Source organism: Eupeodes corollae, chromosome 2 (assembly GCF_945859685.1).
Source record: "Eupeodes corollae chromosome 2, idEupCoro1.1, whole genome shotgun sequence".
Lineage (NCBI taxonomy): Eukaryota > Metazoa > Arthropoda > Insecta > Diptera > Syrphidae > Eupeodes > Eupeodes corollae.
The window spans coordinates 118,987,774-119,015,125 of NC_079148.1; the positions used below are offsets into that span (position 1 = coordinate 118,987,774).

At 34.0% G+C, this 27,352-nt stretch overlaps 1 protein-coding gene across 2 annotated transcripts in view; it reads right to left on the reverse strand.

The window, feature by feature from the left end:
* LOC129947930 (EGFR adapter protein) overlaps positions 1-16,936 on the reverse strand; it is a 110,300-nt gene extending 93,364 nt beyond the window's left edge. The window contains exon 1 of one of the 2 annotated variants that reach the window (XM_056058700.1): positions 16,123-16,936. The gene's annotated coding sequence lies outside the window, so the exon portion shown is untranslated. Of the gene's footprint in view, positions 1-5,364; positions 6,662-16,122 lie in introns of those variants that run through there. The other variant, XM_056058699.1, reaches the window with a different exon arrangement.
* Between the last annotated feature and the right edge of the window lie 10,416 nt (positions 16,937-27,352).

A 27,352-nucleotide genomic window follows, 5' to 3' on the forward strand; every position in this document is an offset into this window, starting at 1 on the left:
TAAGCTAATCAAACAAGTTTACCTTTTTTATCTAATTTAAAGAGCGGACAAAAAAATCTTTATTTATTTTCTTCTGCGACAATAAAATCAAAAAAGGGGATGAAATTTGTTGCATATACAGGATCGCCGGCTTAATTGATTTTCCTATTTAACTGAACGAAAACGAGTTTTAAAATTTCATAAAAATAGTAATAGTTAACAGTCAATTTTTATTTAGTAAACTAAGCGCTTCATTAATGATTTATGTTATCGATTAATTTAGATAAAAAAAATGTTTCAAAATTTAAAAAATTTTAGTAACTTGGAAGCAATAGAATTGAAAAACATTGCGTCTGTCATTTGCAATTTCAATTCTGGTTGACAGTATTGATCAGAAGAGTGTTAATTTCAGTGACAGCAATTTTTCAATTTTTAACTCCGCTTTGTAAACCACTCAAAAAATATTGTTGACGAAAAATATTATTTGACAATGCAATTAAGCAGGTAGTACTGTAATATGTTCAACTGACAATCTCCCTCAATTTTGCAGAAATTTAAAACAATGTTACACCTGTTTAGCATTTATTGAGGTTGAGGTTGAGTTTGTTTTGCTTTCTCTCTTGAAGTTTTATTTTTCTGCTGTCTGGATGTTAAACTTGTGTTTAAATTCTTATTCTGGACAATATTAGGATGGGACAGAGAACATCTATAAGAAGTTAAAGTGTAGATAATAACTTTGAAGAATTTTGAAACATTTAAAGTAAGGTTGTGTATACAAGTTCCTACATAGGTAGACCTTAGGCAAATTTATAAATAGAAAACAAAATAAGTTACTGTGTTAACTACGTAGGTAAAGTGATGTTTATAGATATGTGTGTTTTTTGTATGTTGTTTTGTGGTTGAAAAGTTTTCAAAATTGTTTCTATAATAATCATTATTATAAAGTTAAGTGTTCTGTAAGGATTTTGTTTGAAAAAGTTTAATGAAATTTGGTATTGGTGATGAGGGAAACCACATAAATCTGAATAAGACCTTCTGATAAATAAAATTTAGTTAGAAGTTTAATTTTACCACAATCATAAGATAATTAAGTATAAAAGATATGAAGATAGACATAATGGACTAAAATACTAAAGTATAAGGGATGGTATCCTTTTAAGATCTTTTGCATGGAAAATAGATATTGGCACTTTATTTCAGTTGTTTTGCTACTTTTGTTACTAAATAACAAGATTTCAAGCTTTTATTTTAGGCTGGCATTACCCGTTGCGTTAACTGTCATGGCAGAGGTCTTGGATACAATTTATGCATGTGCAACCTACAGTTTTTTTTTCGAGTGTATCGCCGGAAATGTGACGATATCCTTATAAAAAGTAGTCCAAAGATGTGAAATCACACTAACACTTACTTATTTACTTACTTAAGGTGGCGCTACAGTCAGGGGCAGACCTGGGCCTCAACCAACATGCGTCTCCCGCCAGCTCGGTCCCTAGCTAGCTATCTCCAGATTCATACGCCAAGTTGGTTGAGGTCCTCTTCAACCTGGGAGCGCCACATGCGTTGCAGTCTTCCTCTACTGCGCCGTTCCTCCGGATTGGATGCGAAGACCTTCCGGGCTGGAGCGTTGATGTTCATTGGTTCTACATGACCTAGCCATCTAAGCCATTGGACTTTAATTCTGTTAACTAGGTAGGTGTCGCCGAACATCCCGTACAGTTCGTCGTTATATCTTCTCCTCCATTCTCCATCTATGCGTACGGGAATGAAAATCACCCGAAGAATTTCTCTCGAAGAATCCTAAGACGCTCTCACCTTTATTTGACAGGGACCAGGCCTCAGCTCCATAAATGAAAACCGGGATGATGAGTGTCTTATAGATGGTGATTTAAGATGCTCGAGAGAGGACTTTACTACTGAATTGCCTTCTAAGTCCAAAAAGGCAGGGCTTTGTAAGAGTTATTCTTCGTTTGATTTCAGAGCCGGTGTCGTTGTCTGAATTTAAAGAGGTGCCTAGGTAGAGAAATTCCTCAACTACCTCAAATTTATAGCTGTCCATAGTGACGTTTTGTCCAAGACGTCGTTGTTCAATGTCCTTTTTTGATGACAGCATATACTTGGTCTTGCTCACATTGACCACTAAACCCATCTTTGCTTCCGTCGTAATGCCCGTCGTAATGCCCAAGAACACTTCACGCTTTAATCTTCTAATTATGTCAATATCATCTGGGTATCTGACTAATTGGATGGACCTTTGGAATATTGTACGTCTAGTATTGACGGTTGAGTTTTGCACAATTCTTTCCAGAACGATGTTGAAGAAGTCGCATGACAGTGCATCGCCTTGTCTAAACCCTTTTCTGACATCAAATGCATCGGTGAGATCTTTTCCGACCTTGATAGAGCAGCGTGCATTCTCCATCGTCATTCTGCACAAACGGATAAGTTTGACAGGGATGCCAAAACTAGACATTGCTCGGTAGAGCTCTTCCCTATAGATGCTGTCATACGCGGGTTTAAAATCAATAAAGAGATGGAGGGTTTCGATTTGCAGCTCCTGGGTTTTTTTCCAAGATCTGCCGTAGTGTGAATATTTGGTCGATAGTGGACTTTCCTGGTCTGAAGCTACACTCTGATAAGGACCAATCAGGTTGTTGACGAATGGCTTCAGATGTTCACATAATACGGCAGATAGCATCTTATACGCAATGTTAAGGAGACTGATGCCTCTGTAGTTGCCGCAATTTAAAGGATCTCCTTTTTTTGGATCGGGCATACTATGCTGAGATTCCACTCATCGGGCATGCTTTCGTCCGACCATATTTTGCAGATGAGTTGGTGCATAGATTAGGTAAGGTTGAGGGGCTGACAGTTGATGTCTTTACCGTCACACTTAGATCAATACAGATCCATTGTGATACCCGTGAGTATTGCTACCCAAGCTTATAAGAAAAACCTTTGTGTTAAGTTAGTGAAGCCATTTAGAAGCTTTGACGAAGTTCAGAACTCTAGTACCTGGCGTGCTATAGCGTTCTTCTATATCCCAAGCAGTTTCTTCCTTTAATGGGAGAGTGCGGGGCAGTGGCACAGAAAGTGCGGAGTGTCTTCATGCACCTCTTCGTCACCGCATCCTCTGCATAGATCAACTGAACTGATTCTCATCTTTTTCATATGATAACCTAAAAGATTATATCCGGTGATTATGCTCACAAGAGATCGAAGTGATCCCTTGTGTAGCTGCTTAATTCTTTCCGTTCTTTGTTTGTTAAATCAGGGGAAGATCTTTCTTGTAGTGCCGCAGGTGTCAAGAAGGGTCCATCTTTTATCGGGTTTGATGGTTATTCTTTTTGAAGGTGTTAACTAGCTGAGCTTGACTTACGTCAAGCATTGACCCTAATCTTGCTAATTCATCGCCTTTCTCGTTGTTTAGTATATCGCTGTTGCCTGATGTTGTGCATACCCCAAGAATCTTAAGTTATTCACGGCAGCATGAAACAAGCTTTGATTTTACCTCAGTTGCAGTAATAACTTTTATTGCCGCTTGGCTATCAATGTAAACGATGATATCGTGGTATTGCCATCATTGATACCTTTTAAGCAGCTGTTGTCACTGCCAGGACTTCTGCTTGGAAGCCGCTACTGTAGTTTGGAAGCCTAAGCGAGGAGGTTAACTTGAGAGATTTAGAATAGAAGCCTGCCCCTTCACCAGTGTCCATTTTAGAGCCATCAGTATAGATAGCTATTGACGGCTCACTGGAGTATGGTATATTATCTATCCATTCCTCTCTGCTTAGGATGGCAGCCTGGAATGGTTTATAAAAATTAAGTTCAGGTATTTTATAGTCTATTGTAGTACTGTGACCAATAACTTTTTGAAGGATCTGGGCATGTCCTATGGAACTGTTCATCCAGACGTTGACTAAATCTCAGGGCACTTTTGGCCTCTTTAACAAGGAGGTTTAGGGGAATTAGATTGAGTATAACTTCCAGTCACGCAGTTGGAGCGGATCTCATTGCTCCCGTAATGCCAGTGCCTGCAAGTCTTTGAATTTTTGTCAAAGTTTTCAGGTTCGTGCTCTTTTCTAAATCTTTCCACCGTACCAAATTACCATAGGTTAGTATTGGTCTAATTATTACCGAATACATCCATCTGATAATTTTAGGGTTTGGTCCCCAGGTTTTCCCGAAAATTCTATTGCGGGAGTAAAAGGCAATCGATGCCTTTTTGAATCTATCTTTGGTGTTCAGGCCCTAGTTTAGTTTTTTATCTAAGATAACACCGACATACTTTGCGTGATCAGAGATTTTAAGAAGGCAGCCTTCAATTAAAGGTAGTAGATGCCATATGCCCCTTAAAGGATCCCCAACGGACTTAACAGCTCTGAGGATCTAAGCAGTAGTAAATAAGTAAGTATAGGTAAAAGCAAAGACAGATTATCTATCTCCTTTGACACAATCTCATTTTTGAAGAATCAAGCTCTTATATATGCTTGTTCAAGTAATTGTCTTAGTATCAACCCACAAAAATAAGCTGACAAAAAATTACAAATATAATTTAATTAATTTTGTTTTCATTCCCTCTCGAATTCTAATCAATTAAAAAGGTTAAATGTGCAGATATGTTGTCCGCGTTTGAATATGTATCCTATGTGTGGTCACCTGTTTTGAAACTTTTCACACAAACCCACACCCCCGAACATACATTCATACATGAAAAAGTAATTCTTCCGCACCTTTTTTCCCATCAAGCTTCAAATTGAAGTCTTTTTTTCTCCATAAGGACTACACGTTACAAGCACATAAGAGTAATATTGTTGAGTAAAGAAATAAATCGCGGGGGGTAAATTGAAGTTAAAATTGCATTAATGAACGAGTAACTTGTTTGCGCAAAGATACTCTCAAAAGCAAAAAAAAAGTATAGGTACCTCTCCTCACTCTTGTGGTACACCACACTAACATTGCCGCCCACCTCGTGCGTCGCCCCGCGATTCTACGTTGTAATCTTTTGTTTTAATTCGTTGGTTGTTTTTTGTTTTTTATTAAGTTTGTTTTTTCATTGAAACTCCCAAAGGATGATTGCAAATCGCAAAAAGGGAAGGAAAACATAAGAAATGAGAGATGAATGTATAGAGTATGAGGTATGGGAGGAGGAAAGGATATATATATAAAAGAAGGGCTGACAATAAATTGCCGCATTCAGTCTCTGTGGGGTAAGAAACTTCACAAACATCTTAAGTCCATTAGTAGGTACAAAGTACAGAGGGAGGTATTATAGGGTAAGAGACTACAAGACATACGTACATATATAATATAGGAACAAAAAATAATATAAGATGAAAAAAAAAACTATAATAAGTGGTTTCTGTAGATACTTTAGCAAACACATACCCTTATATTGTGAGAGAAAGAGAGCGAGAGGAAGCGTTCACGACAAGCGACTAGCTACGTTGAACGTTCAACGTTCGTCGGCCCTTATAAGTGATGCTGTATTACGAGGCCGGGATTTCTGTTCCTTCCTTTACCAAAGTCCCAAGCAATGGTACCTATAGTTACCACTATGCTGCTGACTGCTTCTGTTTTTGTTGTTGTGTTACTGGTAATGTAATCCTTTGCTGTTTAATCCTTTTGTAAATTTATTTTGAGGTTTATTAAATCCGTTTTCTTCTTTGTTGTTAGCAGTTGAGATACTTTTTTATTTTTGAGTTGCTGCTAGTAGTAGATGAAGTAGTATCTTTTATATAGCTGCTCACTGGAAGCACTGATTGTGGTAAGGATTTTGTTGCACATTTAAATATAGATAGATATATTTTTAAACATTTGCAACTAATTCACCAAAAGATTTAAGTTGATAGAAATAAGAAAAGAACACATTCATATATGGATGCAGACCAAGAATCAACCGACGGACCCAACGACAACACGACAACGACGGCAACGACGACCAACCGACGACAACGGACAGCATTAAGTAAAACGAGTATTTCGCGCAAAACTTGTTTGCAACTTTACCACAGCCGCCAATGACTGCACATCTGAACGATGAGTGTGCCTGTGCTGTGCTGCATTTGGGATTTCTGCTGCAAATGCAATCGCGCGACCAAGTGCAATTGAGAGTTTTGAACTCCGTCCACACAAATACACACAAACCCAACTTACGTACGGTCCGGACCGCACTCTCTACAATAAAAATTCGATCCGTTGATGATTCGTAGAATTGGAAACGATGCGTCCAGTGTATTCCATTTTCACTGCATTACCTCGCAGCGCTGCACTGCAAATGATATCTTTGTATAGATATACGAAGGAATAAAAAAGTATCTTAAGATATTTTTTCACTTGAACGTTCTCTTTAGCATGGACCGAGGAGGTTAAAATTGTTATTTTTCGTGCTCTTTTGATCGTGATGTTTGCGGAGTATTTTCGCCCACTTTTTAATCGAACATGCGGGCGCCCCCTATCGGTATAGAATGGGGACTTTTTATAGTCTTGTATATATTGACTTTAAGGTGTGTTACATGTACATGTGTTTCAATAGTTTGTGGCAGTTCAAGGTATCTATAGATTGACTGTTATTTTAGGTGAATTTATGGGAGTTTTTATTGTTGAAGTTTATTAAATTTTAGATATACGAGTAAAAAGTATCTCAAGTTGGTTTAAATAGCACTTTAGGTGATCCAATTGTTGTTTTTTTTATATCTGGAAATAAATACAAAATGGATATAAATTGCAGTTTTTTTTTCCTTAATTTTTTGTTTGTTTGTATGGACAGACTGCATCGTCTATTCTATACTCAAGACCTTACCGTTGACATATGATGCTTATTTGGTAAGAAAACCCAAAGGCACCAGAATATCTGAACCCACGTCCGTTGCTGATATACTACCATAATTTGACATCCTACGCAGACTTACTCGAATTTATTTCTTACATGTTGAAAAAAAGAGAAATAATATCTTCAATAGGTTAAATCTTATTACCGTTCATGGGCTATGTGCATTAAACATACGTAGGAACTGTTTACAAGCCAAGCCATACATAGATTATGCTGTTTTAATGAGAAGGAATTTTGTTTTTTGCCGTCAGTGAACATAAGTCTCGTATTTAGAATGTTGGGTTTATTTTAAGAAAGAACATTCTTCTTTGGAATACTTCAAATGTCAGAAAGATACTTGGAAATAAAGTTAAGATGGGTTCTGTTTTTTTAACACATAGAACTATTGCGGTGTAAAATGTTATAGAGCTTGTGCATCCATCACTTTATTAAGTTTTGGTATCAAGATTATTCCAAGAAATTAACCTAGTTTTGTGATTTGACACCTTGTTCTTATTTTACGAGGGTTTTTGAAATCTCTGGCATAAGCTGACAAACTAGCATCATAGAGATGACGTTCATTGACGATTTGTCAATTCCTCGCAAGAGGCAGTACCCTTAAAAAAAAACTGTAGATGGCACAGGCAGGGATTGAAGTCAAGAGCTCTGGCATGACAGTCAAACGCCCTAACCATCACACCACTGGTACTAAGAGAAATACTACCTTAAATAATTAAATATTCTTCACTTAATAAAATTTGACCTTTTCTTTATGGTAAAAGCAAACAAGAAAAATTAACTCTCCAGGAAAAATGTAATGTAAATTAACCTTTTAATTAACTTCTTCATAAGCAGAATTTAAATAAAAATATTTAAGAACATACATTTTCGTTTTTTGGTATATCAAAAGAATATCTCAATGGTACACCAGGGCGTATACGTACTTTTTCCCTTGAATTTCATTTAATTGCTAAGCAATATTTTTACTTGCGATATAATATGAACTATATAGCAAGTTTTGCATTATTGCAAAATTTATAATTCGAGATTTTAATTAAACATGATATTGCGATGGTAGGGAAATCGACAAAAAGTGGGTCCCGCGATTTAGTCCATCTGTCCTGTCTGTCCACGGTCCTATAGCCTTATACTATACGTATTATGTGAACGTCTGAAGCCATTCGTCAACAACCTTATCAGTGTGGCTTCAGACCAGGAAAGTCCACTATCGACCAAATATTCACACTACGGCAGATCTTGGAAAAAACCCAGGAGCTACAAATCGATACCCACCATCTTTTTATCGATTTTAAAGCCGCGTATGACAGCATCTATAGGGAAGAGCTCTACCGAGCAATGTCTAGTTTTGGCATCCCTGTCAAACTTATCCGTTTGTGCAGAATGACGATGGAGAATGCACGCTGCTCTATCAAGGTCGGAAAAGATCTTACTGATGCATTTGATGTCAAAAAAGGTTTTAGACATGGCGATGCACTGTCATGCGACTTCTTCAACATAGTTCTGGAAAGAATTGTGCAAAACTCAACCGTCAACACTAGAGGCACAATCTTCCAAAGGTCCATCCAATTACTCGGATAGGCAGATGATATTGACATTATTCGAAGATTAAAGCGTGATGTCAGTGGAGCGTTTTTGAGCATTGCGACGGAAGCGAAGAAGATGGGTTTAGGGGTCAATGAGGGCAAGACCAAGTATATGCTGTCATCAAAAAAAGACACTGAACAACGACGTCTTGGACAAAACATCACCATGGACAGCTATAACTTTGAGGTAGTTAAGGACTTTGTCTACCTAAGCACCGCTATTTACGCAGATATCGACACCAGCGCTGAAATCAAACGAAGAATAACTCTTGCAAATCGCTGCTTCTTTGGACTTAGAAGGCAATTGAGTAAAGTGCTCTCTTGAGCATCTTAAATCACCATCTATAAGACACTCATCATCACGGTTCTCATTTATAGCACTGAGGCCTGGACCCTGTCAAAGAAAGATGAGAGCGTCTTAGGATGCTTCTAGAGAAATATTGTTCGGTTGATTTTTGGTCCCGTACGCAAAGATGGAGAATGGAGGAAAAGATATAACGACGAACTGTACGGGTTGTACAGCGACACTGACCTAGTTAGCAGAATTAAAGTCCAACGGCTTAGATGGCTAGGTCATGTAGAGCGGATGGATATCAACGCTCCAAGCCCGGAAGGTCTTCGAATCCAATCCCGATTGACGGCACAGTAGAGGAAGACCGCGACTCAGGTGGCGCACCCAGGTGGGAGAGGACCTCAACCAACTTGGTGTGCAAAACTGGAGACAGCTAGCTAGGGACCGAGCTGGCTGGAGACGCATGTTGGTTGAGTCCCAGGTCCGCCCCGGACTGTAGCGCAACCTTAAGTAAGTAATGTAAGGTTTGCGTTGGTCACAATTTTGTTTGCTTACATCAACTCGAAAGTTTTGTTCTAATTAAGACAAAAATCAAGGCGTGAATGACTAGCTTAAATCCACGTTTGGTGTTGAAGGCTTAGCCTAAAGCCCCTAGCTCTTCGCTCAGCAATTCAGTTCGAATCGATACGATACTGTGCAATATCTGGTAAAACAAAATCAACAAGAGATATATTGCAAGGGGATGGGGTTTAAGAACAACAATGTTGGTGGTTATGTTTCATAGTATTTTTAAAAATTGGTGTTTTAAGATTAACCAAATTCAGCAAACGACTAAGATTCAACACAAGCGCTCTAAATGATCCTAATGTACGTCGTAATTTCATCACCATACTCGGCGATAAAGCATCGAACATACAAAATGCTGGCTTATCGGTATATGCTTTGTGGGACCAAATTAAGAGTGCTTACATGGAAGCTGGAATTGAAACTATACCCAGACAGACAAGAGCTAGAGACCCAAGAGACCCATTACAAAATAACATATCGAAGAACACTTAAAATTAGAATCAATTCAGAAAGTGATGCTCAGCGGAAATTGATTCTACAAAACGAATATAGAGCATCTAATAAGACAGTGCAGCGGTGTGTGAGACGTAACAATAGGGCAAGGGTGGACAAACTTGCGGAAAAAGCGGAACGTGAGAAAAGAGGACGCAAGGGAGATGTATAAAATCACTAAGGACATTGTCGGCAGCGTAGTAGCACTAACTCTAACATCCCGTGTTAGAGTTGAACCTAACAACCTTTTAGTGACGATAGATCATCAGCTACAAAGATGGAAGGATCACTTTTTTGCGCTGCTAAATGATGACCACAATTCAGAATTGAACCCACAATTGAACAACATGCGCAGATCTTATAGTTATAATATAAAACAATAAATACCTTGTACAAGTTAAAGAAACGTGCCAGAACGAGTACCTTACCTATGTGTTTTTTCTATTAAGATCACTTGTTCAACGTATACACATTATACTTATATAGGTATTACGTACAACCTCTACAACTACTGCTTGCGTGTCACTTTATAGCTAAAATCTAAATCATGAATAGCAATTTCTTATAATTATTCGTTTGCTTGTTTTTTTTTTTAAACTTTAACTAAAAAAATAATCTTAACGTAATAACTCCATGTTTGCGCTGAAAACTTTTAGGAAAGATAAAATGTGTTTGGATTGTAGTAAGTACCTTCTACCTACCAATATCATTCTTTCAAGATCATTATAAACATATCCTTATCTATTTTTCTGCATAAAGCTGAGCACGTCAATGAACTATTCTTTATTCGTTTTAGACACCTACCTAACTACACAACCAATAGGCGATCGCTTTACAATTAAACATAAATGTTCTGCCTCTTTCTTATCTTCAGGTAATTTATTTTCCATCCTCGTTCTTCTTGTATGAAATAAAAATGAATCTATCCAAAGGAAAAAGCTTTGAACGAACTAGTTGAATACACAAACAATTGTCTTCGTTAAGTATGCTTACAAGTATTTTTCATTTCCGGAATGAAATGTCCTACGATGAGTTGTGTCTGGGGGTGAAACTAGCTTACCGACAAAAAATGGTGTGTATTCGATAAGTTCATTCAAATACACAAACCATTTCTTTTAAAATAATATTATTATTGGTGTATTTGATATTTGTATTATAATAAAAAGTTAAGTTTTTTTTAACAAATTATAAATTAATATTCAATAAGATGCAATCCGCATCGTTGTGCTTTTTATTTCCTTTGAATTTCATTTGATTGTTATGCAATATTTTTTTTTCTGACATTTGTGTCCCTAAAAATCACTTTTCTAGATAAATGGGTTCATTAGTAAACAAAAATGTCGAAATACCGTCTAAGTCAGTACAAGCGGTGGAAGACAACCACTTTCTAATAGAAATAAATTAATGATACAGACTTTGAAGACATGCAGGACCGCAATAACATTCTGCATAATCTGAGCAAAAATGTACATTTTGCTTCCGAAATTGACAAGTACACTTCGTTTGAGACAGACTATGTCTACGACATTTAATCACAAATCAATTGTTACAATACCTGATTTTATAGCCTAAAACAAAAAACGCTAAATAGAAATCCCTTCATTTGATTTAAGGGCAAATCTCCCAAAAATATGAACAACGCACTTTGTGAAATTTAAAGTAAATTAAGTTTACTAATTTCCAAACTTCACCTTCTTTGACTGTTAAAATCAAATCAACAATTATAAAAAACACGTTTTTTAACCCATATGATGTTTCATGAGAACTGAAATTTCATCAACACGAAACCGTATTCAAGTTTGTTGTTTTAAATCAAAAGTACAAGTATACACCTTTTATTTTTTAAAGAAAGAGAGAGTTAAGATGATCTTAAGATCTCTTAAGATAAAACCTTACTACTAAGAGTATCTACTCGTATATAAATCATATTAATGACGAAACATTTGTTTTCCATTAACACAAACAAAACAAAAACTAAATTACCTGTTAAGTTTTGTTTAACAACCGTTTTTAATAGCTTTCTCATAATCATTAAATCTAAACCATGTTCAAATATTTTCAACAATTAATTAATTTAAGAATTTGAATATTGGAAGCTTGACACGTTAAAGAAACAATGTCGCTTTTCTTACAAAATATTTAAATAAAGGTCAAATGAAAAAGAAAACATTTATTTGTATTTATTTATTTCCATTTTACATCAATAGTATTATTGTCAAATTCTTTATTGAGTCTGAAGAACATAATTCCAAATTTTAAATCGTATTTTTATATACACACCCAGTCAAATAAAACATAAATTAATGGCTTAATATTAATCACACCATCTTCAACATGGTTTTATTTTATTTTTTCTATTCAACAAACTCTTGGTTGATTGAAAATAAAGAAAAAAATTATACATATCGATAGCCAAATCGGATTAAAGTTATTTATTTATAAAAATATAAATAAATACAAAATTCAAATTGGAAGAATATGGAATTGGTTCAGGTTTTTTTTTTGTTATTAATAATTAATAAATAAAAATAAAAATACATTTTTGTATTTTAATGCTAATATTTATGTTAATACTAACATGAAAAACCCATAAGAATAGAAGAGTTTTAGGTTAAAATAATTTGTTAATAAAAAAATACATATGTAATATTCGGAATAGACTTTAGGACGTAAAGCAAATATTTAGGCACAATTTTTCATTGAGGGATTAAACTTTATACTAAGTTTATACTAAGTTAACTTACTTAAATTAATGACTTAAGAATTCAAAAGCAACATTTATTGATGTATTTTAAAGAAAATTGTTGGTTGAAATAAAATAAAATATCCAGAAGTATTAATGGGGTCTTTAACTCCCGCCTGAAGTACTGTCTGTTTTTAACAGTTTTAATTAGATTAATTACTATTAAAAGATGCAAAATGGTGTCGTGTTAATGTTTTTGTTTAAGAATTCCTAATGAAATATTAAGAAAAAAAACATAAAATTCAATTATCAGATTACTTGTTAATTACTCGTGCACTATGTGTTTAAGTGACTTGGTAGCGTACTCTGTATTACTTCATAATTCATTCAGTACCCCTTGTACGAAAATTCATCTAAAAGCTATATTCATCAAAGTCGAGCAATAACTAACCATGTTGTTATTAGGGAAACCATCATTGAAACACTTCACATTCACTGGTTGTCTTTAACGTCTAATAATTTAAGCTTGATACTACAATTTTTCAAATTCTCTACATTATCTTTCATAGCATATAGTTTGAAGGGGAGACATAGCAACTTTGGAAGATTAATCGACCTAACATTTGAATGATTTATCAAAAATCAATGACATGGAGGGTGAGTGTTGGTGTTCTAAATGGTCATTTGTTATAACAAAAAAAAGTTGAATCTTTTAAGGTCCATAAGTATTGTACTTTAAAAGTTTTTCGGATAAATTAATAAAATATTAACAAACAAGACAAAATTAAAGTCAAAATTTGGAATATATTTTAGAGTGGATTCACATTAATTTCAAATAAGAAATTAAGTGGCGCCCAACGTTCATATTCATATTATAAACATTTTATCAATTTATTTTTATTTTTAACTTCCCATGGAAAGTTATTGTAATGAGTCCGTTTTGTCAAATTGAACATTTTGATATTTCTCGATGTTTCAAGGTCCTTAGAGTCGAAATAAAAAATGTTTAGAAAGATGTCTGTGCGTGCGTGTGTACGTAGGTTGGTACATCTGTATGACTTTGCGTCCGTACGTTCGCGACGTTTTTCGTCGTTCATAGCTCAAGAACCGGAAGAAATATCGATAATGCAGAAAGATGCAGAAAGGACTCTCAAGAAAATTGCGTGTGTGGTTTTCTTACCATATCAATTTAAAGAAAAGGTGAAAGTTTTGGTTAACCCCAAATATTTTACGAACCAATACATTTTTTGAAAAATTCCAATTAACGTTTTTTAATGATTTTATCTCCAGAACAATTTTGTGCAACGAAGAATAACGTTTTTAACATCTGGTAAAATTTTCAGAAAGATTAAACCGACAGTTTTTTTTATAAAAAATAAAATCCTAAAAAAATATTACTAAAAGTTTTTAAAAATTGATTTTCGACTCAAATTTCTTTTACAAAAAATTGAGATAATGCCTTTTAAATAATTTAATCTTATAAGAAAACAAAATAATGTTTTTAACATTCAGTAATGTTTTCAGAAACATCGAATTGATAGTTTTCTTACAAAAAAATTAAAAACCTAAAATAATTAACAAAAGTTGGTAAAAAGTGATTTTCGACTTTAATATCTTTTTAAAAATTTAAAGTATTGTCTTAAAACTAATTTTATCCTTTAAAAAATATTATTGTCAACACTCAGTACAATTTAAAAAAAAAATCAAAATTACAGCTTTTTTTACAAAAAATAAAAACCTAAACAAAAATTAATAAAAGTTTGTAAAAATTGATTTTCGACTCAAATAGCTGTTCAAAACTTTAAAATATTGGCTTCATATTAATTTTATCTTAAAATAAATATTGTTTTCAATATTCGTTAAAATTTTAAGAAAAATCGAAATTGCTGTTTTTTTACAAAAAATAAAAACCTAAAAAAAACATAACTAAAGGTTCGTAAACACTGATTTTCAAATTAAATATCTTTTCAAGAATTAACAATATCGGCTTCAAATTGATTTTAATACAATAATAATATTGTTTTCAACATTCAGTACATTTTTTATAAAATCCAACAGTCGGTTTTTTCTACAAAAAATAATACGCAAATTTTTTAAAAATTACTGTTGAGTTCTCGATTTAAGCAAAGAAAATAAAAGTAATAATTTTTTAGATATTTTTAAGATAGAAAAAAGAGACAGAAAATTCTTCAATTTTTAGTCAAAATTAAATATTATTTCTGATGTACAAAATTGTTTGAGGTCTTCGAAATGACCTTTTGTTCCGAATTGAACTAAAATCAGGAATCTAATCTCAGAAATATTTGAATTGAAAAAGCAAGATTCTCAAAAAGCTTTAAACCATATTTCTATGATTATTTGTAACCGTTAAATCAAAATGGTAAACATTTAAAAAAAGTCAGAAATAATACATGAATATTTCATGACGTGAATTTTAAAATATAAAACTTTACCGTTTAACCTCTAGTTCAAATTAAATTTAGAAAAACATACACTCAAAAAACAACACTATACGGATACTTTTTGACCTGAGAGTTTGTAGCTTATTTTTGTTGTGAAAGAAACACAGTGTAAGTATTGTTCTAATAAGGAATAACAGCTTTTCGGAGAATAGAACTTTAAGTGCATTGTCCTGACAGAGTTTGCAAAAAAGATTAGTAACTGTTAATAAATTGGCGACCAGGACTATATAAAAGTATTCATACATTTGTTTAATATTTAATTAATTTGGAATGCACTGTAGTTTGAAAAATAGGAGCAAATTTATACACTCACTTATACTATTTTACTTAATATAACTTAACCAGTTTTGGCCATGAACAATTACTTCAGGAATTTTTAATTTTGTGATATAGCCTTTCTTAAAATTACTAATATTACTTGCGCTTGCTGAAATCCAAGTTAATTTAATGAAAAATGGAAACAAATGAAGCAATACTTCGAACATAATTGATATACAAATATTTAACTGGCGCCCAACGCTTAAAAGAATAGTTTGATTTATTTTGATGTTTTTACTTTCGAGCATAAATATATACCTCCGAAATAAAAAAATAAAAATAAAAATCGTCCTAGCAACACATTTAAAAAACTAACCTAGAATTGAAGTTACATAGCTTCTTAATCATGTCTTTTTTTATAATAGCACATTTTTGATTCTGCAACAAGTGTCTTAATACGGCATTAAATTGTGTGCTATTTTAAATACAACATCACCACAAAACATACACAACCAGAAAAAAATTATATCTTCAAAAAACCTAAACACCTTTAAGTCTTTAAGATGAGGTAAAATTCAAGACAAGAATTCCTCAATGATGAGTAAGATACCTGACCTCTATTTCTATTTTTAAACGTTACAAACATAGAGTTAGAGTGTCTCACTTACACACCGGTTGGGCTTCATAGTTACTATGAGGTGCGATGTGGGAGACTATACCTACCTTGATACTCATGTCTATGTTAGACTCTTCTCAAAACATAAATCTTAATTTTAGAAAACTCAATATATACCCATATACCTGGGAGTGCATGTGCAGTGCATCATCAACAAAATGCACCATTCTCATTCATATTTATACATTTACAAGGAGTGTATATTTTTATATTCAGAGCTTTAGGTAAGTAAGGAATGACACAAAAACTGAGTGTTACACTTAGTACATTAGAAGGGAGAATATAGAATGAAGGTAGGTACCTTGCCTTTTACTTGCAGCTTATTTTATATTCCACATTTGCAATTCACATAAACAATTCTGATGTTTTTTTTTGTTTTAATTATTCCACTTTCACCGGATAAAGTTCCATTTAGTTAAGAGATGATGATGGTATGAGTGGTGTGTATCCCCATTCGCGACCCCAAAAACCAGGAAGAGACTGGTTTCTTTTTAAAGGACATACAAACGAAACCAAAAAAAAAACTGCGAACGTTCCACAAAACTACACTATACTACGTTTACACTATGCCCCCCAAAAAACTGAAATTTATTTAATTTCTTTTTTTCTCTCTTATTTGAATTAAAAATTGTAGGTCTCTTTTTTTTAAATTAATTTAAATTTCACTTTAAAAATAAAACTCACTTCAACGTTTTATATTTTTTCTTTCCTTAAATTCAATAAGGCCGACAAAGATATTTTGAATACAAAATATTGTAAAAAAACAAAACTACGAGTACTTCATCCAACATCACGTACGCGTTCAATTCCAACCGCTCGTCGTTATAAACTGGCCTCGTAGTTAAAGAACCAACATAAATCTAATGCACAACGACTCCGACGACAAAGAAGACAAGAAAAAAAAACGACAAAAGAAAAAACAACAACCGAACGGCAAAAATAAAAACAAAAATCGAAATAAAATCTCAGCGAGAGCGGCTCCATCCATCGTCTTTACTTGGTTCATCGATGGAATGCATCCAACAGAACCATGAGGCAGTATCATAGATACAAAATCCGCACACCACTATACTCTATACTCTACTCTTCCTCGCTCCAAACTACGTCTACCCATGGACAGAAACGGCTGTACGCAATCTATAATATGAGCAACATAAAACGGAACGGCTTCCATAAAAGTACCAGACCAACATAACATAACATAACATTAGATACAATAATGGAACGAGCAAATTCGATGGAACATGGTGGAGCATAGATAGATTTTCATTTTCCATTTTCCATTTTCAGCCAAATAATCGAGTTCGAGTCGTCGAGTGAGGTCCGAAACTCCAAAAGTGTACACGAGTCTTTGTACTGCACAGATACAGAGTCTATCTAGAAGATACAACAGAGCTTAGGCATTTTCGTTGGACTCAGATTGGGAGAAGTGATTTCCCCACACGAAGTACTCGTACTCGTAATACTACTTGTAGAACGTGTTCGCATGTTTCCAATGCTTCCCGTTCCCGTGTGTCGTGTCGTCCAATCCATATGTGCGTCTACGAATGTAATGTTGTGCAATGCAGCACTTGGATTTTGGAAGCACTTGAATCTGTTGCATTCTTTTGCACCATCAGAGAACAGAGAAGCAGTCAGAGACATTAAGGTACACAGAGTGCAGCCATCATGAGAGTGAGTTCTGGTGAGTTACGGAGGGATATAAAACCGGACACTTTCCCCTTAATAATAAATTTATAATTGTGAGGATTTCTCAGAGCAAAGAGATAAAACCAAAAAACTAACACATCCTCATAAAATATCATTAGGTGTGGAGGAGAGAGAGAGCGAGTCTTTTAATAAGGAAACTATATCAACTGGTGGTTCGTTTCAATTCTAAGTCATTTCATTCACCATTTACCGTTTTATTTTTCTTATTGGGTTTATGGGTAGGTTATTGTCATTGTAATTGTTGCCAGTGTTGTTGTGTGGTGAAATTTATGTCATTAAATTTGTAGATGAGAATTTAACTATTTATGTATAGTGTTTCCTTTTATGTGGTATTTAAGTTTATAATAATTTTATGTCTTCTTAAATGGCGCCCAACGAAGTGTTTTTTGTTTATAGTTTGCATTCATAGAATATGTTGAAAAGAGTTGTTTTTTATGAATTTTGAACATTTTATGAGATTTCAAATTTGACATTGGTCAAGCACAAAATCAACTCTCTTAGATTGCTGTTAAAATTCATGTTAATCAGACCAAAACGACTTAAATTAGAGTCCAAAAGAAAAGCTTTAAAAGTAATTTAGAATGACTATTTGATAGTTTTCTTCTGCACAAGAAATGTAGACGCCCAAAGAAGTATTAGTGTAGTTTTAGGGGGTTACTTGTTCGTATTTATTGCAAATCTACACATTTACTGCAAAATTATTAAGACTTACTTTTTAAAGTAATATGATCAATAATTAGACATCATTTGAAACTTACTTATAAAATTGCACTTTGGTTGACGACTTTCAACAATCTGATGTAGAAATGATTTGCATAAAAGTTAAAACTGTGACAGGACTTAATTAATTGCATAGACAAAATGAGCTACTAGTCTTAGGAGATTTCAATCTTCCAAACTTGATCTGGACTAAACAGACGCATGAGAACTATCTATCTCCTACTAACATGTCTTCTACCAATGAATTCTTGACGAATTTTTCCTCATGTGGACTTAGCCAATTTAATGGAAATGCCAACAACTTCAACAAAATATTGGACCTTATATTCTTGTCGGACACACTTAATCCTGATATTGCTGTAAATTCAGCCAATACTCTTCTTGTCACATCACCAAGCATTAGACGTATCTTTTAATTTATCTAGAATTAACTTTAAAAGATGTAGACTTAATGAACTTTTCAACCTGTTACGTAATGTTAACTGGAATCATTTGTTTGAGAACTGTGACAATAATGCTAAGTGCTATTAATTCGACTATGTTTTCCTAAACTTTTTGTATGAGTCCACACCATGGACAAAAGCTGATAATGACTTGGTAATATGCAATGAGCTAAGAAATATGTTTATTGACTATTCAGATATTCGTTAAAGTTGCTTTATTACTTTATTTTAAATATCGAAACCGACATAAAAAAAAAACAACCTTAAAAACTTTTGGAGCTATGTAAATAGTAAGAGAAATACTGACGGGTACCCAAACTGCATGTTTTTAAACTAAGAACTTAGTCATGACTTGGAAAAAATTTCAAATATAATTGCAAATTTGTTCAAAGATGCTTTCGAAGTAGCGAACTCTTGTCAATCGCCTGAGTCATTGGCCCTCTCACAAAATGTCCCTCATTTGAATGTTCGCAAAGCTTCAGAACTTGACGTTTACATTGTTCCAGATGGTGTACCTTCTTATATTTTGAAAAAATGCTTTTGATCTCTGAAGATGAAATCGTTCGCAAAGCTTCAGAACTTGACGTTTACATTGTTCTAGATGGTGTACCTTCTTATATTTAAAAAAAATACCCATCCTACTATCCTATCCTCTTCATATTCTTTTTCATGAATCGCTTAAATCTTCAATTTTTCCTGAAATTTGGAAGAGTTCGTAAATAACACCGATACATAAAAAGGGTAGTTAAAATTAAATACATAATTATCGTCCCGTTGCAAAACTGTCCGTCATCCCTAAGTTATTTGAGTCCATAATTAGTAAAGTCATATCGTTTAATTGTAAGTCTATAATTTGTGACAGTCAACATGGTTTTGTTCAAAATAAGTCAATAGTTACTAACCTCTTTCATTTCAGTTCATTTTGTTTAGATTCGTTTGATAATAATGGAAACAAGTTGACTATGTCTTCACAGACTTCAGTAAGGCCTTTGATAAATTGTGCCATAAAACGTTAACTTCCAAACTTAAATCCCAAGGCTTTAACGATAAATTTGTTAGTTGGGTTTCGTCGTACTTATATAATAGATCATACAGCGTTGTTTTTAGGAATGAGCAGTCATCATATTTTTGTACCAACTCTGGCGTACCACAAAGTAGCCACTTAGGACCTTTACTGTTTATCTTGTTATTTATTCGTTAAAATTTTCAAACCTATTGACTCACTTGAAGACTGTGTACTCCTACAAGATGATCTAAATAGTTTTCGCAAATGGTGTTTTATAAATAAGATTTTGCTAGACATAGACAAATGTAAATCAATGTGTCTTACACTCAAACAAAATGTTTGACTTTCAATTTATTAATTAGACTCTTCTTATTTGACTAAACTCTCTACTTTCTCTGACTCTGGTATTATTCTTGACTCAAAATTAACGTTTACAAATCACTATAACTATATTACTAAAAAAGCAAATAAGCCACTCGGATTTATAAAACGGTTTTCACTTGATTTTCGCGACCCTTATATTCTTAAACTTCTTTATATATCATTTGTACGACCAATATTGCAATATGGCTGCATAATATGGGCTTCCTTTTATTCAGTCCATATAAACAGAATAGAAGGAGTACAAAGAAGATTCATGAGCTTCTGCCTCCGTTTCTTCCCATGGTCCAATAGACTCGAACTTCCACCCAATAATCATAGGCTTACGCTCATACATCTTCCATCGCTTTCTAAACACAGAGAGTACATTCAGCTATGGTTTATCAGTCATCTCACCATCAATTTTGGTACAATTAAACTTTATTTATAGCCGTTTAAGTATTAGAAGACAAGTTCCTTTACGTCCTATATCAAGTACATCAAACTATGGTAAAAACAGTCCCTCAATCAATTGATTTCAGTTTACAACAAATTATACTTTTTGGTATATTCTGTAAGCGATGATTTTAAAAGTAAAACATTTAAAGTACATTTTTTCAACACTTCAGTTTAGCTTTTATTTTTTGAAAATTGTTATAGGCATCTAAGAATAAATCTAATATTAGTCTTAAGTTCTAACGTTAGTTTGCTTATCGATAAATAAATAAATAAATAAATAAACTTACTTAGTTACTTAAGGTGGCACTTCAGTCCGGGGTGGACCTGGGGCTCAAAGAACATGTGTCTCCAGCCAGCACGGTCCCTAGCTAGCTGTCTCGAGTTTCGCACGCCAAGTTGGTTGAGATTTTCACCCACCTGCGTGCGCCTCCTGTATCGGATTGAACATGACCAAGCCATCTATGCTAAGAACCGGGATAATAGATGGTGATTTTAGATGCTCGAGAGAGGTCTTTACTACTCAATTGCCTTCTAAGTCCAAAGAAGCAGCGATTTGCAAGAGTTATTCTTCGTTTGATTTCAGCGCTGGTGTCGATGTCTGAATATAAAGCGGTGTCTAGGTAGATACAATTCTTAACTACCTAAAAGTTATAGCTGTCCATGGTGACGTTTTGTCCAAGACGTCGTCGTTCAGTGTCCTTTTTTGATGACAGCACATACTACACCCATCTTCTTCGCTTCCGTCGCAATGCTTAACAACGCTCCACTGATATCATCTGCGTATCCGAGTAATTGGATGGACCTTTGGAAGATTGTGCCTCTAGTGTTGACGGTTGAGTTTTGCACAATTCTTTCCAGAACGATGTTGAAGAAGTCATATGACAGTGCATCGCCTTGTCTAAAACCTTTTTTTGCCATCAAATACATCGGTGAGATCTTGTCCGACCTTGATAGAGCAGCATGCATTCTTTATCGTCATTCTGCACAAACGGATAAGTTTGACAGGGATGCCAAAGCTAGACATTGCTATGTAGAGCTCTTCCCTATAGATGCTGTCGTTCGCGGCTTTATTATAGATAAAAAGATGGTGGGTATCGATTTGAAGTTCACATTTGAAATTAAAAGAATGAGGTGGTGCAACAGTTCGTTGAGAACTAGGGTCTTGTCTCTAGTGGCTTACAACTAATGCTCCAGGAATGGAGGGAACCTACATTTGAGAAAGCACTTTTCATGACAAAAATTACTCTTTTAGGATTTGTCAATTACTAGATGGCACAGGCAGGAATTGAACCCAAGACTATGTATTTTATGCGTAAGAATTTCGATCTCGAGATTTTAATCAAACATGATATTAAGATGATAAAAATTCGAAAAAAGTGGGTCCCTCGTCCTCGCCCCTTCAGCCTAAACCATTCTGTCGATTAGATTTCTTTTATTTTTGGTTATTTTTTTTTCTTAATTTGGCTTCTCTCTTTATAAAACAAAATATTTAACCTTCAAAGAAGTTTTTTTTTTACTTTTCTCAAGAACCAATGCTCTGATTTCAATAAGCACAAAGCTCTTTTACCGTCTGTTTTTATTCTTTATTCTTTTTTGAATATTTAACATTTTTTCAGAAATTCGATGTCTCGAAAATATTATTAAACTCAAATTGAGACTTTAACAGTCTTATTTAAAAACGCTGTTAAGAGCCTACATAAAGTTATGTAATCTCTATAATGCCTCTAAACGCAAAAATGCTATTTTTTAAAGTTTGCATAGTCTCATAGTAAGCTAAACGCGTTTTGAGCTTGAATAGCGCCTTGATACGGAAATTCTTGTTATTATTATTTCGTAAATGTCATTTTGATTTCTCTCCATTATTGAAAAGAAAACAATAATGCCTTTCCAGTTTAGCTCTTTTATTAATGATTTGAATAATTTTAATAGCGAATAAAAGATTCAACAAAATGAGCCTAAGAAACGAAGAATTATATAGATTTTTCGAAAAAGAATATCATAATAATAATTGGAATTATCCCTTCGGATCTCAGCAGTTGTAATAGAGGAGGACTTATCCCCATAGGTATCCAAGTAATGGCTGAAATAAGATATTGGGGACGGAACGAGATAAGTTTGTACTAAATGTAAACACCAATTTGATATCCGTACCCTTTATGATTTGTTTACATGTAGGTTCAAGACGATGGAGCAGACATCCACGAATATAGCCAACGTACGTTTTGCCAAATTTGTTAGCGAGTGGCAAGGGCATTAGCTACCAAAAGCCCTTTGTTTATGAAATACCCACTTCTTTTTCTTACCAGCTAAGAACTATGAACAAGTTCTCTCAAATACGGGAGTATTTGACTTGACTGTACCCACATAAGGATCCCAAAAGTAGGAGGCCCATCAGGGCAGTACTATATAAACAGAAAAAGATACTTCTCGCTGAATACCCAAGTAGTATTTGACGAATCCCTAAAAATGAATGTCTTTGATTGCCGCTGAAGTGGTCCATGACGCTCATGACTCCCGAATTTTTAGGGAAAGCAGAATTAAACAAAGGTTTGATGATGGAGAGTTCAATGGTCGTCTGCTTGGGGATGGTGGGTACCCTTTTCTAATATCCTCTTTACCCCTGTTTTGAATCCTCGAACGAATGCTGAAATAAGATACAATATGTATCATATAGCTACTCGTAATACGGTGGACATAAGCTTTTGCGTCTGGTATCAAAGATTCCACATTTTGTTATAAGGTATGAAGTGCTCCATAGAAAATGACAAAACAACTATTGTAGCCTTAGCAGTTCTTCATAACTTGACAATTGATTTCCAGGATGGTTTTCCACCCACAACACAAATTTTTATATTTCATTATTTTGTTATGATGAAACTTTTCTTAAAAAGCTTTTTAGTGGCCTTCAACAACAATAATAATTTTTCATATAATGAAACTCTATTTGTTGGCCTTAAGACAAATATTTTTTTGATATGATGTTGCTTGATCTAAATAAATAAAATTGATCAGTTGCTATTAAAAAAATTGTAAAAATAACTTAATTAATAATTTTATTATTCAAACAAAAAAGAAAGAAGCTCAGTTTGTTCATATAATAGATTGTACATACTAAAACTATGATAACTGGATAAATTTTAATACAAGAATAAAATGCAAGGAAAATAAAAAGATACGAACAAAAAAAAACATTTTTAATAAGTTTACAAAAATATTGTGTTACCATGTTTTCCAAACTTGTTAAAAATCCGTCCTTTTCATTTGCTTTAATCCATAAAAGAAGTCTCATATTCTGTGTAAGGAAGTATATTGTTCTACTAAACCTTATTGTTCTACTAAACCTTATTCGTACCTATTTTCAAAGGACATAAACATCCTTAACACAATTTTCCTACTTCTTTCTTTCTCTTTGCCACATTATTTTTACTATAGAATAGCTGTAAATAAAACCTTCAACTTTCACCATATGTCATCTCATAACGTAGGTTTATGTACTGCACAGATAACCCCACTTAAATCCTCACCTATTTCATTCTGTATAAAAGGATTTTCTTTTGCAAAACACAAGAGATAGTTATGTATATTGTTTATGTATTTATCTAGACGTAATAAATATCTACAACTGCAATTTTTATTTCACACGCTCGTAAACCTACGACGACAACGGTCCAAGAGGTTTCGAACACCAAATGTTGTATAGATATACGAATTGCACTAGAACTTTAGTCCTTAGCAGAAGCCTTTTGAGCATGAGCCAACATAATCTTCAATAACCAAGTTCACCATCAGGGTCGGCATTGTACAAGTTCTCGGATGTTTGGTTGCAGGGAAAGATTATGTTATTTTTTACAGTGTAAAATCAACAAATAATACAACTATTTCGTACCACTAAACCAATGCAAGCGGAACCTTAAGTTAGCAAGAACGAGAGAGAAAACGAGTTTGTTCCGAATGCTCTACACTGTCCTAAGTTGGACAAATAATTGGAAAAGGCAATGGAAAACTGGAGGTAATGAGAAAACCAAGCACGTAGAAGAAAAAGGAGAAAATCTCAAAGTCAAAGAAGAACAATATAACACTCATTTCTTGATATTTTAAGAAGAAAAAGGAAATAAGAAGAATCTCACCACTTTCAACTCATGTCGTGAATTCCATTTGGACCGCAATGAGAACAACGTGAAAAAAACACACTGATAAATCCACATACCATCACCTGGGTTAACATGACTGAAGGTGAGCTCGCAACTTTATACTAGCATTGTGCACCAACCTACATCAGGCATGCAACCATGCACCATCATCAGGGCCAGGCCATCAGTGACAATGCGTTTGGATTTAGAGTTGGATTTGCAATCAAACAGGTTTTTTTTTGGTTTTATATTTTAATTCTTTTGTTGTTTTGGTTTTTATTCGTTTTATCTTATTAAAAGATATTCTTTAGAATTACTGTGTCGTGGTGTTTAACTAGATGGCAGAGAGATGAGGCATCGGGACGGTGGAGAACAGAGATTCCTCCCAACTTTTAATTAATAAAGGTTGAATGGGTAAACAAAGAACTTCTTTCATTTCATAATTATTTTTATATCTTTTATGAGTTTAAAGAAAAGTGAAAGATTAATGCCTTTGGTTTTATTACAAACAGAAGAGCCAAGGTTGCTATGGACACTTTGGTGTCCTTGAAAATTCATCAGTATTTTTAATTTTTTAGAAAAAAATATGTTAGCTTAAAAATTTTCCTTATAAAAAATTAATTTTTAAATAAATGTGAATATTATTTTTTTTGTGCATAGTTTTTGAATTTTCCTAGAAATTTGTATAAGATTTTTAAAGTACTCCTTCCAAGTAAAACATTGTTTGTAAGGGTTATTATTGAGTAGGAATTTATGTAACTTAGTTTATTTTTGATTTATAAAAAAATGTCAGTTAACTAATTTTTCCTAAACTCACATAAATTCCGTATTAATTAAAAACATTCACTGTATTTTATTGCTGTTATATAAAGTCAAACTTTTGTATCACCTTTTTTTCTTTGAAATCATAAAAATAAAACAATTTCCTAATAGTCCAGTCATTTGGTAAAAAAAAAGAGGGTTACCTGGAAAGTTTTCCGGGAGTTTTGAAAATTGGTTAATTTATAGATTTGGGTATGCTCTTTTCGAATTTCAACTTTGCCACCTCGCACCCCCGCCGCTCGCGCCGCCATCTTGAAAAAATGGCGCCTAAAACGGTTTGGAAATATCTCCTTTTCGACGCATTTTACGAAAAAAATACTTATGTACAAAATTAAACTAGAAAAAATTTCCTACAATTTATGTATCAATAATTTTTTTCATAAAATCAATAGTTTTTGGCGTACGAGCGCTACAACATCCATTTCAATAGACGTTTTTAAAAAAACTCATTTCCACACCGCCTAGTGGTAGAGTAAGCGGCGCGTTTTTTAAATTGTGGTTTCGCTTATAGGCCTATAGGCCTACTTGGGAGAAATTTTATTTTGAAATTTAGTGCAATATTTCGGTAGAAGCTACATATATTACGAGAAATATTTAGGTGAGCCTGAGTCATCAGTATTTATACATTTATCGTCGTACAGTGTTGTTTGTGTTCTTAGAGCTATGGCTTCTAATACAGAAAATTGTTGTATTTGTGACAGTTCACTCTTGGAAAATGAAACAGTTGAAGTGAAAAAAAAAGGATTGGACACTTTTCGTAAGTCAAGTGTTAAAAGAAATGATAGTAAAGTTAAACTTTTGGCGGGACTCAAATCGATAGTGGTTCATGATGTGTGTCGAAAACGATACAATAATGAGAAGTTAATCGTTGCATCATTGCGTAGAGGAAGTGATGCCACGAAACCTCAGCCACAACTGCGATCCTCGCACCCAGTATTTTCTTTTAAAAAGCATTGTTTTTTATGTGCTGAAGAGATAACAGCAGAATTTGTAGCTAAACAAAAACAGACGCGGCTGTGCAACCGTAATGTAGTGTATAGTGTGAGGAAATTGCCAATGAAAGACAGTATAACAAATCTTTGTAGAAATCGTAATGATGATTGGTGTCGAGCGATTGTTGAGCGTGTTGAGCATGTGAATGATTTGGTCGCAGCACAGTACCATAATTCCTGCATGAAAAAATTATACCAAGCACCACCAGCTGAAGATATAAAAAAAAGGTCCGTATGCCACTGAGATAGATACTGCGATGCAGTTCATTTATTCTTATCTTGAGCAGAATTCCGACGAGTGTCAGTTTTCCTTGGAAGAATTGATGGCCAAAATTGAAGGTGATGACCACCCCCACATAAAAACGGTAAAAGCTCAACTGCTTAAAAAATACGGTGATGATATTTTTATTGCCGTCACTGCCAATAAAGCTCCAGTCGTTTGTTTTCGAAATACAGGATTTAAGTTATTAACAGAAGCCTGGTATAATCAAAAAAGTGATGACAATGCAGAAGAACGTAGGCGTATTGTGAAGACAGCAGCAGCAATTGTTATACAGGACATTCGCTCTACAGTCTATGAAACAAAACATTATCCTCCATCAGATAATTTTTTTCAAGACTCTGAGTCTGATCTACCTGAAACTTTACGCATTTTTCTAGAAATTTGAGAATCAATTGATTACATTTGAACAACGTGGCCGCACAGCATAATTATGGGTCCAGTATTTCCGGATGGTTACACTTGTCAAACAATTCATTGAAGCAGAAAGAATGGGCAATTGGAATTTACATCTCGACACTATTCAGAAAATGATTCCTTATTTTCATGCTAGTGGCCACTTCTTGTATGCAAAATCTTTCCATTTATATTTGCAGGACATGTCGGATT